We start from the raw sequence: 12,781 nt of genomic DNA on the forward strand, positions 1-12,781 counted from the left end.
TCCATCTGAATATTTGATCTGTTCAAATATACGTGCCCAACAGGCCTACTATCTAGAAAAATATGCAGGGACTTTTCCTCTCTCGAATATTCATGAACGAAACTCATTAATTGGACAGTGTTGCTCTCAAGCAACATCGCATTCTATTGCGTTATCCGCACGAATCATAACTTCAGTCATCATTTAATTTGCATTATTGCCTTCATACAATATTCATATACATGATTTGCGGGTCGTTTCTTTAAAATCTTCTAATCCTCGTCAACAGGGGACAGTCAAATTTAGTATTGTAGAAGTTTATCTCCTACGTTCCGCGAAAGTTCTTTTTTTATTTGTAGTTTCTTGCTCTGTAGGAAAACATTTCAACGAAACTGTTGGTAATTACTGAGAGTATTCTTATGATATTTTACCATAATAGGGCAATGCTACTCATTAGCTACACATAAGATCTATTTTATGGCAATTTTGCTTTGAAATAAACACCGTGTATTTTGTAACCAAAGTACAAAAATACTTTAAAAATTACGAAATTATGACCAGGAAGACATGGTTCAACCATAAAAGCAAACTAAATATGTTAATGGTAATGCTATCAATGCTTGCCCATTAACCCTCCAGAGGGCGCATGTCGGTTGAAAAGACCAAATTGCGCCATTTTGGTCATTGCTAGTAGGAGATTCCCCCTCTCACAAGGGAACCTTCCGAAAATGATAGTTGCAGTGAAAGATGTGACCTATGCCAATTGAAAGAGTTGTAACAGAGATGTTCATTCCCAAAAAATTAGCTGCCCATAGCAATAAGTTCAACAAATATAAGGAGTGAAAGTTCGGGAAACAGCAAGGTTGGACAAGGGGGAAATAGTGCAAATTCCGCTAAAACGGGGGGGGGGAGGGCACGGCAAAATACAATGCTGACAAGTGATGTATAGAAAGAGACTTGCCACAATAGGGAACAAATGAAGGCCACCAGTGGGATTAACAGTGTTGCCAACTGCAGTGAAAAGTACATGTTTTGCAAAGAGCACTATATGAAGTGAGTGCAATATTCAGTGTCAACCTGTCATGTGGAACATAAGATATGGCGTGTATAATCAGTGGTACAATCTAACAAAAGAAAATAGAAAAAACAGAAGTACGAAAAATACGGAAAAGACGAAGTTGGCCATAATGCGCCACATTTGATCACGAGCTGTGCATATTAGAATGAACAAAACAAGAAAGCACCAACAATGCAGGAAACCGACGTACCTAGAGTCGAAAAGAAAAACGAGTCCCAAAGTTGGCAGCACTGGCCATGAAAATCAAGACAATTCTAATATAGTTAGGCCACTTGCTACAGAAAAAAAAAAAATCCGGCAATAGGCATTATACTTCGCATCATTTGTACATGCTCGTCCACATTGTACGTGCAATTGTTCGATGAGACAATGGTACAAACAGAAGATACATTTGCAGTGAGCACAGCGGAATACTGCCAATCCGTCACATATGGTACAATGATCGCCTGTGAATGTCTCGAAACATTACTCTAGAGGTGTCGGAACCTTTGGTGGTCTTTCTATCACATATCCACAACTGTAGAAAGCATACATAATCAAAGGCTTGATCTGCTGTGTGTTGCTGTCTGCAGTACTATCACCGCCCATATCATATATCTAGAGTGTCCCACCTAACTCTGCGACTGAAATAGTTTCAAAGCGAAAAAAGTGACACATCCAGTTGTGCAGGAATGTACCCATCTCAGCGGGCGACAAACTTCTGTGAGCGGCCAACTTCAAAATTTCAAATAGCACTTTCGGTCGAGTTATATTTCTTTCGATAAATCTTGGAATATGCAACAACGTATATCAGAAATATTTACTATATGGGATTTCAAAATGGCCGCCAAAATTATCTGCTCGGTAATAAGAACAACGTGCATTTTGGCGGCCATTTTGAAACTCGTGCTTCATATAGCAAATGTTTCTTATAGGCGGTGTTGTATCTATCCAGAGAAATATCATCCGCTCCCTGTTCCCATTTGAAATGTTGCGATTGACCCGTAGAGCCTTATGATGGGGGCCCTGGGGGACTTGCTTCTTACAAAGTTTTTTTGGTCCTCGACATGAGTACATTCCTGTGCAATTGGATTTGCAACATCTCTTTTCGCTTCGCAGCAATTTGAGATCACAATGTTCGATGCCATGTTTATGGCGGCCATTTTGAAAAATATGCTTCATATAGCAAATGTTCCCTATAGGTGTTGTTGCACATTCCATGATCTATCGAGAGAGTTACCACTCGGTCCCTGTTGCCATTTGAAAGTTTGAAGTTGGCTCCTGGGGCCCTACGATGGGAATCCTGGGGGCACTTGCTTCTCACAGACTTTTGTCACCCCCTGACATTGGTACATTCCTGCACAACTGGATCCGTCACATTTTTGTTCGTTTTGATCCGTCACATTCAGGTCACAAAGTTTAATAGGACACCCTATATATTCCCACATACGACCTAACCATGACATAATGTTAACTACTTCTATTATCAGTTGTTGGCTCAACCCAACCATTTCATGTTCCCCGACTTGACATTGCCTCAATCACTCTAGCATTGATGCATTCCGAGTGATGCCTGTTGCCGGAATTTTCTTTTTGTGAAGCGAGTGGCCTAACTATATTAGACTTGTCTGGATGTTCATAGCCAGTGTTGCCAATCTTTTTTCTCATTTTTCTTTTCGACTCTAGGTACGTCGGTTTCCTGCATTGTTGGTGCTTTCTTGTTTTGTTCATTCTAATATGCACAGCTCGTGATCAAATGTGGCGCATTATGGCCAACTTCGTCTTTTCCGTATTTTTCGTACTTCTGTTTTTTCTATTTTCTTTTGTTAGATTGTACCACTGATTATACACGCCATATCTTATGTTCCACATGACAGGTTGACACTGAATATTGCACTCACTTCATATAGTGCTCTTTGCAAAACATGTACTTTTCACTGCAGTTGGCAACACTGTTAATCCCACTGGTGGCCTTCATTTGTTCCCTATTGTGGCAAGTCTCTTTCTATACATCACTTGTCAGCATTGTATTTTGCCGTGCCCTCCCCCCCCCGTTTTAGCGGAATTTGCACTATTTCCCCCTTGTCCAACCTTGCTGTTTCCCGAACTTTCACTCCTTATATTTGTTGAACTTATTGCTATGGGCAGCTAATTTTTTGGGAATGAACATCTCTGTTACAACTCTTTCAATTGGCATAGGTCACATCTTTCACTGCAACTATCATTTTCGGAAGGTTCCCTTGTCAGATACTCCTCAGGGAGGGGGTGAGCCAAGGAATGCAGGTGGTGGGGAGGAGCTAGTTCCAAAGTGCCCGTCACTGTGATAACAAAAACCCAAGGTCGGTCATTTCCACCGAAGCGCCCAATAGGTCAAAAAGACCGATGCGCCCATTCGTGCCCGTATGACCGATGCGCCCTCTCGAGGGTTAAAGGGTTAAAAGCTCTGGACATATTATTTTCCGACTATACCACAGTAGTTTGGTTGTAGTAACATCTTGCTCTATGTGATCTCGTCAATATTCGAAGCACATTTTGTTGGTTATTTAGTCAAAGTTACATGAGAAGTGGACCTACAATTCTGAAGGAATATCTGAAAATGAAATATTTTGTTTAGCGTTTCAAATAATGAGACGGGTGATTAATAAAACTGGCTAATTATGAAAGAATGGTAGAATAAAACAAGTGGGAAGTAACAGAAAGAAAAATCCACGAACACCATATTGTCCACAGCAAGCTTTAATGCTCTAGGACAGCATTTCTCAATATGTGATACGGATACTATTGGTGATACGCGAGCCGCTGTTGGTGATACATACGACTTATAGTGTATTAATAATTAATATGTTTTGGTGGTACCCCAGTGAAAAAGGTTAAGAACCCTTGCTCTAGGATAAAATCAGGAAGAGAAATCTACACTTGAATCATGTGACTTTGTAGAAAAATAGTTGGACTTTGCAAGGAAATAGAGAAATAGAAAAATATCGAAAAAGAGTTCTAGACCCGGAAATTAATCTATTTGTTAAGAATCAAGTAAAAAGAAGAAGAAGAAGAAGAACCACTAGTTTCACGTAGCACGGAACAAAATATGTTTCGTATAGCACCCTCGTTAGTATATGGATACCACATAGGCATTTTCAGGATGGGAAGTCCTGGTTCTATTTCTGATAAGAACTCGTGTAGTTCCAAATCTGTGTTAAATTGTAGGTCCACTTCTCATGTAACTTTGACTAAATAACCAACAAAATGTGCTTCGAATATTGACGAGATCACATAGAGCAAGATGTTACTAAAGTTACAACCAAACTACTGTGGTATAGTCGGAAAAGAATATGTCCAGAGCTTTTAACCCTTTAATGGGCAAGCATTCATAGCATTACCATTAACATATTTAGTTTGCTTTTATGGTTGAACCATGTCTTCCTGGTCATAATTTCGTAATTTTTAAAGTATTTTTGTGAAAATCTGCTTTATGAGATGCACTCACAGAGTTTTAGTAAGCAAATTTTGAGTGACGTTTCAAACGCGTTTGTCTTCAGAGTTTTACTCTTGACAAATAAAATACACTGGGATGGAATATCAATGTTCATATTTAGTGAATTACAAAAATCTCCGTGTAAAGTATGTGGAACAGGTAAGACGAAATGTTTTACTTATGAACGTTTCTAGATATCCAAACTATGCTCTGCATAAGTAGGAGAAACCTTGTAAAACGGCTATGTCCGTCTATTGACAGGTATCAGGGAAAACCTTACGAATAGGTTTCATCCCACTCCTTAACTCTCCATTTAAACTGGAAGTGGTAGAAATCAGCCAGGAGTATCAGTGTTAATCATCATAGAGCAATCGATTTAAGAGGGAGCAAGGTGGCTCACTGGTACAGAGCTTACTTTTGGTGCGTAGGGTCCTTAGTTCGATCCACGGCCAAGCAAGTTTTTGGTGGACAACATTATATCCGTGGGTTTTCTCGGAGTTCTCTCGTTTCCTTCTACATTCTCATTCTGTCGATTCTTCTATCATCATTTACTTGCCTGAATCATTCGTCTCTATAGCCTATAGGGCATAATTGAGGGACGTTAAACTGAAGTCTGTCTGTTTAAAGTCATAATTGAGGGACGTTAAACTGAAGTGTAAATCCATTTAAAATCATAATTGAGGGACGTTAAACTGGCCTAAATCTATTTAACATCATAATTGACGGATGTTAAACTGAAGTCTAAATCTATTTAAAATCATAATTGAAGGACGTTAAACTGAAGCCTAAATATATTTAAAATCATAATTGAGGAACGTTAAACTGAAGTCTAAGTCTGTTTGAAGTCATAATTGAGGGACGTTAAACTGAAGTCTAAATCTATTTAAAATCATAATTGAGGGACGTTAAACTGAAGTCTAAATCTATTTAACATCATAATTGACGGATGTTAAACTGAAGTCTAAATCTATTTAAAATCATAATTGAAGGACGTTAAACTGAAGCCTAAATATATTTAAAATCATAATTGAGGAACGTTAAACTGAAGTCTAAGTCTGTTTGAAGTCATAATTGAGGGACGTTAAACTGAAGTCTAAATCTATTTAAAATCATAATTGAGGGACGTTAAACTGAAGTCTAAGTCTATTTAACATCATAACTGAGGGACGTTAAACTGAAGTCTAAATCTATTTAACATCATAATTGAGGGACTTTAAACTCAACTCTAAATCTATTTAAAATCATAATTCAGAGACGTTAAACTGAAGTCTAAATCTATTAAAAATCCCGAAACTTGATTCCGTGTGCATCCATATCTCTTTACTAAAATCAAAACTAATTGCAACCTAATACTACTTTCAGTTTTAATATTGATTGATATAGAACAAAAACAAATTAATTTTTTATATGTACTTCACCTTAAGAAAGAAAAAAAAATCACATAAATTCTTGTAAAAGCTAATACAACTTCCGGCTCAATATAAATTACAATATACAGAAGTAATAATTGTAAAAGAAAACGAGAAACTGTTTCTGATATTGATTCGGCGTTCGACCGAAGAACATATTCCAACTGTGACCCACAATTGTAACCAGCAGTCCTTGGATCTACTACACCTACTTTCAATATTGAATTCACATAGCTGGAAGTCTACCGTAGTTTTCAGTTTCACACAGAATTACTAAAACTCATATGTTATTCAAATCAGATCTAAACTTGAAGACTTCAAGAGACGACAGAAAGGACTGAATCATTATTATAGATTCTAAGTTTGATTGCTCCGCTTTTTGTCCCACATTACACAACTTGTTGTCTGACGTAAGAAACAAAGTTTACTGCTTTGGCACAGAATCAGAATTTCCTTCCGTAGCGTTACTGTCCAACTCAACAACTGCAGAGAAACTTCCTCTGACTACTCCTGCCACAAGCGTGCTCATGGTGTAGTGGTTATCACATCCGCTTTACACGCGGAAGGTCCCAGGTTCGATCCCTGGTGAGCACATTTGTATTTTCTTACTTACCTATTAGTTGAATCAATCCTCCAACTTATTTTTACATATAGGCCTATTTCCTTAAAATTTAAATGCCTAAAACCTAAATTTAAATACATGACTTTATTATATGTTGTAATTGATTGTTGATTTATTTACCACTGAATAATCCTATTTTAATGTGGTAACATATTTCTCTATGACTAACTGATGTGCATGAGTAGCAGCGCTCCTCGTCTACTTGGCACCAAGAGATGTCGCTAATGTTCAGGCAATTTGTAGACAGGCCGATATTATTATTATTATTATTATTATTATTATTATTATTATTATTATTATTATTATTATTATTATTATTATTATTATTATTATTATCCCCATCAGGATCCTGCCGCCCACAGCCGGACAATTTGTCCATGCCGACCAGATGCCGCGGTCGGGTTGCGCGTCTTTCCGCGCGATTTTCGACTGCGACGAATAGTTACCTTGCCGAGCAGTAGGCAAACAGCCGGAAATGAGCATTAAATGCGCCGGCCCCACCGTCGAGAAGAAGCCGGCATAAGGAGTCAGCAGAGGGTCGGAAAGAGGTCTTTCCGACTGTTTTGCCGACTCTAACGGTCGGCAAAAAGTCGGCAAAGGGTATTTTATTTTATGATTTTCGACCGCTTGCCGCATCGGCAAAAGGTCGGCAACTTTGAACAAATACATCATCGTGCCGACGCAGACGGGTGCCGGCTGCCTCCGGCGGCGGTAATCCCTCTTTCCGACTGCGACTTCCTGATGGGCATTCTATTTGCCGGCTTATTTAATATTGTATCTATTAACGAAATCATATAGCCCAGAATTTAACTTCGTGTTTCTCCTTAATTATTGTAATCAGACCTTTATTTTATTTATTTATTTATTTTGGTACTCTTATGCTGACATTTTGCCTGATTCTGTTCATTTCTCCGTAAATTTTGTATTTCGGGGAAGTTAACCAGTCTATTATATAGATTTTTAAAATAAATAAATAAATAGGGATTGAAATTCCTATAAAATCATTTGCCTTCAGAATTGTATGAGACTTAAATATTCCTTCATTCAGAATATAGACCAATTTTAACCTGTTAATTGGTGTTTGTATGTATAAAATAATAATAATAATAATAATAATAATAATAATAATAATAATAATAATAATAATAATAATAATAATAATAATAAAGATTGAATATTTTACCTACCTGTTTAAACAGTAGGGATACCACAGTTTTCTCACATTGAACCACAGATGCATAATTAACTATTTAGTAAGGCACAGAACCATTGAATAATTTTAGTATTAATTTTGTCATTCCTGCTTATATACATCTATAATTATTTGTACCTGAAACACAGAACATTTATCACAACTTCCCAACAACTATAACTTTTTAAATATCACTGCAAGTTTAACACCAAATCTCTGGCTTATTCGCTTCTCTTAAGAAGTTCAACCTCATTAGAATATATTTTACTATTTTTGAAGACAAAAACCATGGTAGATCGCCTCATAACTTTATGTTATCGCTTTCAGTTGATAGTTGTCCGAGAAAGCAGTAAACGTAAGTTCAAGTTTGGGTCATGTTGATTTCATTTTTTATTACTAATTCTTTTATTTCATATTTCTTTTACGCACTTAAAAAGAAATTATGACAGTTTCTTTCACTGCAGCAGGGAATTTTTATTGTTATTAATAACAAAATAATTTGCGAATGTAATGTATATCATTGGCGATTTCGCTGTTACTGCGTTTGCTACCGGTAAACAAGTAGACCGCTTGCATGTCAAGTAATGTAACTCCTAAACTGGAACTTACCAGGAGAGAACTTTGAACTTGAACTTAACGTCTCATGTAAAATCGCTTATTTACTATCAGCATTCTAAAATAAACTTCATAGTTATATTTTTGGTTGCAACCATAAAAGCAATATGAATTTTTCATGAGATATTCAACTTCAAAGTTCCGTCCTGAAAAATTACCGTTTAACCCTCCTATGGCCTTGGGGTTAATATTACCCCAAGGATCACATTACTTAAATAGTTTCTTTGTATTTTCTTTTCGATTACTCATTATCTTAGTACTCCTCGACCTAGTCTAGTTCTTTACATAACCCAAAAATTAAAAGTTAATTATTTTAAATAACGTTGTTAAATAAATGGTAACACATCAGACCTTGGGGTCATATTAACCTCAATGTCTAATATTATATATTTCCTATTATTCATTATTAATATTACTACTATTATTATTATTGTTATTATTAAACCACCTCAAGACACTAAATTAACTATTATTTAGTCTATCCTTCATGTTTGCATGCATTTATAAGAAATTAATAATTGGGGTAAAATAGATCCCAAGGACGGGTGTGTGTGTAGGTTTAAAGGGCCATAGGAGTGTTAAGACTTACACCACTTGGTATCCAAGTGATCCAAATAATTAAAGCACAATTTATTTTGGAAATTCCTCAAAATGCAATTTTTAAAAATTCTCTTGCTTTCACGGTGTTTTCTGTGCTTTAGTCCCAGACAACAAGCACTAGCACCTTCTAGGGGATTTTAAAAAAATAAGTATACCGCTATAACACTGTGAAAACCATCGTAAACGTATGAGGACCACCCCCATCAGGATTCTGGCGCCTTCATGCCGACCATGCCGCGGTCGGATTGCCGGCGCCGGACGCCGGCGTCTTTCAGCTCGATTTTCGACCGCGATGAATAGTTGCTTTGCCGAGCAGTCGGCAAACAGCCGGAAATGAGCATTAAATGCGCCGGCGCCGACGTCGGAAAGTTGTCTTGCCGAGCAGTCAACAAACAGCCGTAAAGGCGCTGGCGCCGCCGTCGAAAAGAGGCCGGCATAAGCAAGACGGTCGGAAAGAGGCCTTTCAGAATGTTTTGCCGACTCTGACGGTTGGCAATAGTCGGCAAAGAGTCGACAAAGGTAATTTTATGTTACGATTTTCGACCGCTTGCCGCCTCGGCAAAAGGTCGGCAACTTTGAACAAGTAGATCATCGTGCCGCCGCGGACGGGTGCCGGCTGCCTCCGGCGGCCCGCCACCGTCGACGGCGGCAATCCCTCTTTCCGAGCGCGACTTCCTGATGGGGACAAGTCGCGGAAGATCGTTGAGGAGATGCAGCACGTCGAAAATAGACAAGTTGATCGCTAATTGTCTTCGAGAACCTGCACGCTTTCTGCTCAGTAGTACAGAGGAAGAAGCTTCCTTTCCTGGAGAGAGGGAAATTATTTTGGTGATCGCGTGGAAAATATTTTAAAATGTAAGCAAATGACGTAAATTCTATCGCTTGAGTCAGTACAAAATTGACTGTACTCTTATTTAGTATTATAATCATATTCAGTAGCTAGTTAACTTTCTTCAGTCTGTTTTCAAAATGTAAAAGAAAGATTATAATACTAGGATGTTACATCCGGCTTGTAATGCTAGAATACCCGTCAAGAAGAAAAACTTAAATTTATTGTCTAAAAGTGCGTTCTAAGTCAATTTCAAGTAAAATTAAATAGCAAGAAATAAGATATATTTCCTCGGAATTTATTTTTGTGAGTTCGACGCCCATGGTTGCAATTCGTCACAATACATGTTGCAGTAGAACTCAGGGAGTGCCCGCAGGTTAGTTTTAGGGTGCTTGCCTCAACCACGAGATTTTATTTAGATGGTGGAGAATAGTTTTTCATTGAAAATGGAACTTTAATTATACCGTAATGATGATTTTAAAAACGGCAAAAAAGTTACGAAATGGAATAAAATTCAGTCTACAAAGCAAGTAATTTTGGTTTTGTCACCATCAACTCAGGGCTTTTTTATTACCTTCTTTTTTTGGGGGTGGGGGGGGTGGAAGCTGATAACTTTCAGAGAATGGACACCTCTGGTAGAAATACTGAAATATTAATCCTCAATTTTACGGCTCCTTTCCTATTTTGAAATAATTACTTTAAAATATTGGAGTTTTAAAGTTGCATTTATCTCGCCACATCACAATAATTTTAAATCTCCCCATTGCCTGCACTCTAGCGACATCTTTTGGCAAGTTAAGGAGATAGTGATGCGTGTTAACTTCGTGTCGTATTAAGACAGCGTTATGCATAAACTGACATGTTTTTGTGTTATAAATAGGATGCGTGTTCTCATATTTAACTCCAACGCTGAAGTCTTCAAGAGAATGTGGACTCCAGAATGTGCATGACACTTAATTTCGTATTTTAATTTTGATTTTTTCTATTTTTTTCATAATATCTCGTAGAGGGGAGCTAAAGCTAACTAATCGACTCCTATAATATCCTCATAGTTTCGACTTATCTTCATATAACTTTTTTTTTTTAATTAACAGAATAATGAATAGTCTGGTATTATCTGTCAGAAAAGTAAATGTACACCTATTTTTCGAGTCTGGCATTCCTGCGGTCCATCCGTGGAGAGTATGAGAATTAAATCAATCAAATATTTACTGAGGGGCAAAAAGAAAAGTTTAATCTGAATAAGACATTGCAGAGGGGCACAAGCTCTGAATACGAATAGTGCATAGTGTAAATAAAGGACGACACCGAAAGAGAAAGCCAGAAACAGCTGTTAAACTTAGAAAACAGAGTAAAAATTGTCGAAGTGGGAACATAAAACACAAATACAAGAAATACGCCAACAACTCAACGTTCTCTATGCTATGATGTTGGTGTAGTGGTTAAGGTGCTCGATTACAAATGCAAAGGTTGCCGGTTCAAATCCCCATCAAGGACATTTCTCAAAATTTTTGTTGATTATACATACAGCTCATGAGAGGGTAAAAGAGGTCGTATTTAGTTTTTCGTAGCAATTATTATTGGTAATGTTTAGTACTGATAATACTTTTTGTCTTTGCGTATTGCTTTTATTCTTTTCTTCATTTCGAAAGAGAAGAATATCCGAACAAATGCCACCAAAATTTCTCTTATTTTGAATGTAAACGCCATTTGCGATTAGTGAAGAATAAAAATTGAACGTCCCGAAGTAGCTGAAAAAAGAAAAGCATGGAAATGAACCATACTCATGATTACAAAAAATACAATTTCTACATGCCTTACACCTCCCGACCACGTTTCTACGTTAGCAAGTAAGAGGCTTGTGTTTAGGTTAGGTTGGTCAAGACGTTTTGCAAAGGGGCCAGGTTTATCTCTGACGCACCACAGGTGGGAGAAGGGAGCAAAACACTTTTTCTCTCTGTGTGTGTGTGTCTATTTATCTATCTATCTGTATATATATAACGCTATTTGTGAATGCAATAACCAGCCTAATTTTCAGCGGATTGAGACGAAACTTGGCACAAACATTAACTCTTGAAATATCTTGATGCGTTCGTTAACCAGAATAATCAGATGTAAATGTTCAAAATGGCGGCCCTTCAAGCTCTTAAAAAGTTCCAAGAAAACCAAATTTTGCCCATAAATAGGTATTCAGAAAGTTTGAATAACTTTTCCTCTTTTACTGAAATGTTTGTGTGCGAAAGGCGAGGAGCGTTATTTGATTTGCTTTTTAGTAACACTTTGCAATGCATATAAAGGTAGGCAACATTAGTGGTAAGTAAAACAATAATAATAATAATAATAATAATAATAATAATAATAATAATAATAATAAAAAATAATAATAATAATAATAATAATAATAATAATAATAATAATAATAATAATAATAATAATAATAATAATAATAATAATAATAATAATAATAATAATAATAAGTGTTGTTTGTGGCAAGGCAATATCTTCCTCAATTGTTCTTCAAACGTAATGGTTGTAACGCCACATCTCCCTTACAAACAAAATATTAGCAATTTATATCGAGAGAACGGGAAATTGTATAGTGATGGGAGCAACGTTGGACAGTATTTACTCATAGTACTCAGAAAAATAAGCGATTTCAATGCAAAATGAACGAAGAGTTATTGTCATGGGGAGTCATGGGGCCACGGCAGAGCCTCTTTAGGCAAAATGGCGATAACTTATATCGAGAGAACAGGAGGTGATAGTGGGATAGGACCAACGTTCGACACCGTGGATCCATAAGGCGCATCGAAAAAATTCGGGGGGCGGACGCCAGCGAGCCTTACTTATTTCCACATAATAATATAAAATTATATTGTCGAAATACACACACGAGTTAGCTACTAATATTTCATATTATTATTATTATTATTATTATTATTATTATTATTATTATTATTATTATTATTATTATTATTATTATTATCAACAGCGTCTTTTCATTAC

The 12,781-nt window shown here is 36.8% G+C and overlaps 1 protein-coding gene and 1 non-coding gene across 2 annotated transcripts in view; one reads left to right on the forward strand and one right to left on the reverse strand.

Moving 5' to 3' along the window:
- The window catches only part of LOC145668951 (calcitonin gene-related peptide type 1 receptor-like), a 201,309-nt gene extending 193,354 nt beyond the window's left edge, over window positions 1-7,955 (reverse strand). The window contains exon 1 of the mRNA XM_081737242.1: window positions 7,727-7,955. The gene's annotated coding sequence lies outside the window, so the exon portion shown is untranslated. The remainder of the gene's footprint in view (window positions 1-7,726) is intronic.
- Window positions 6,439-6,511, forward strand: TRNAV-UAC (transfer RNA valine (anticodon UAC)). The gene has a single exon. It is a non-coding gene; the product is annotated as a tRNA-Val (tRNA).
- Window positions 7,956-12,781: the final 4,826 nt, after the last annotated feature.

The sequence above is a fragment of the Thermobia domestica genome, chromosome 13, assembly GCF_964235325.1.
Source record: "Thermobia domestica chromosome 13, izTheDome1.hap1.1, whole genome shotgun sequence".
In the NCBI taxonomy this organism is placed as follows: Eukaryota; Metazoa; Arthropoda; class Insecta; order Zygentoma; family Lepismatidae; genus Thermobia; species Thermobia domestica.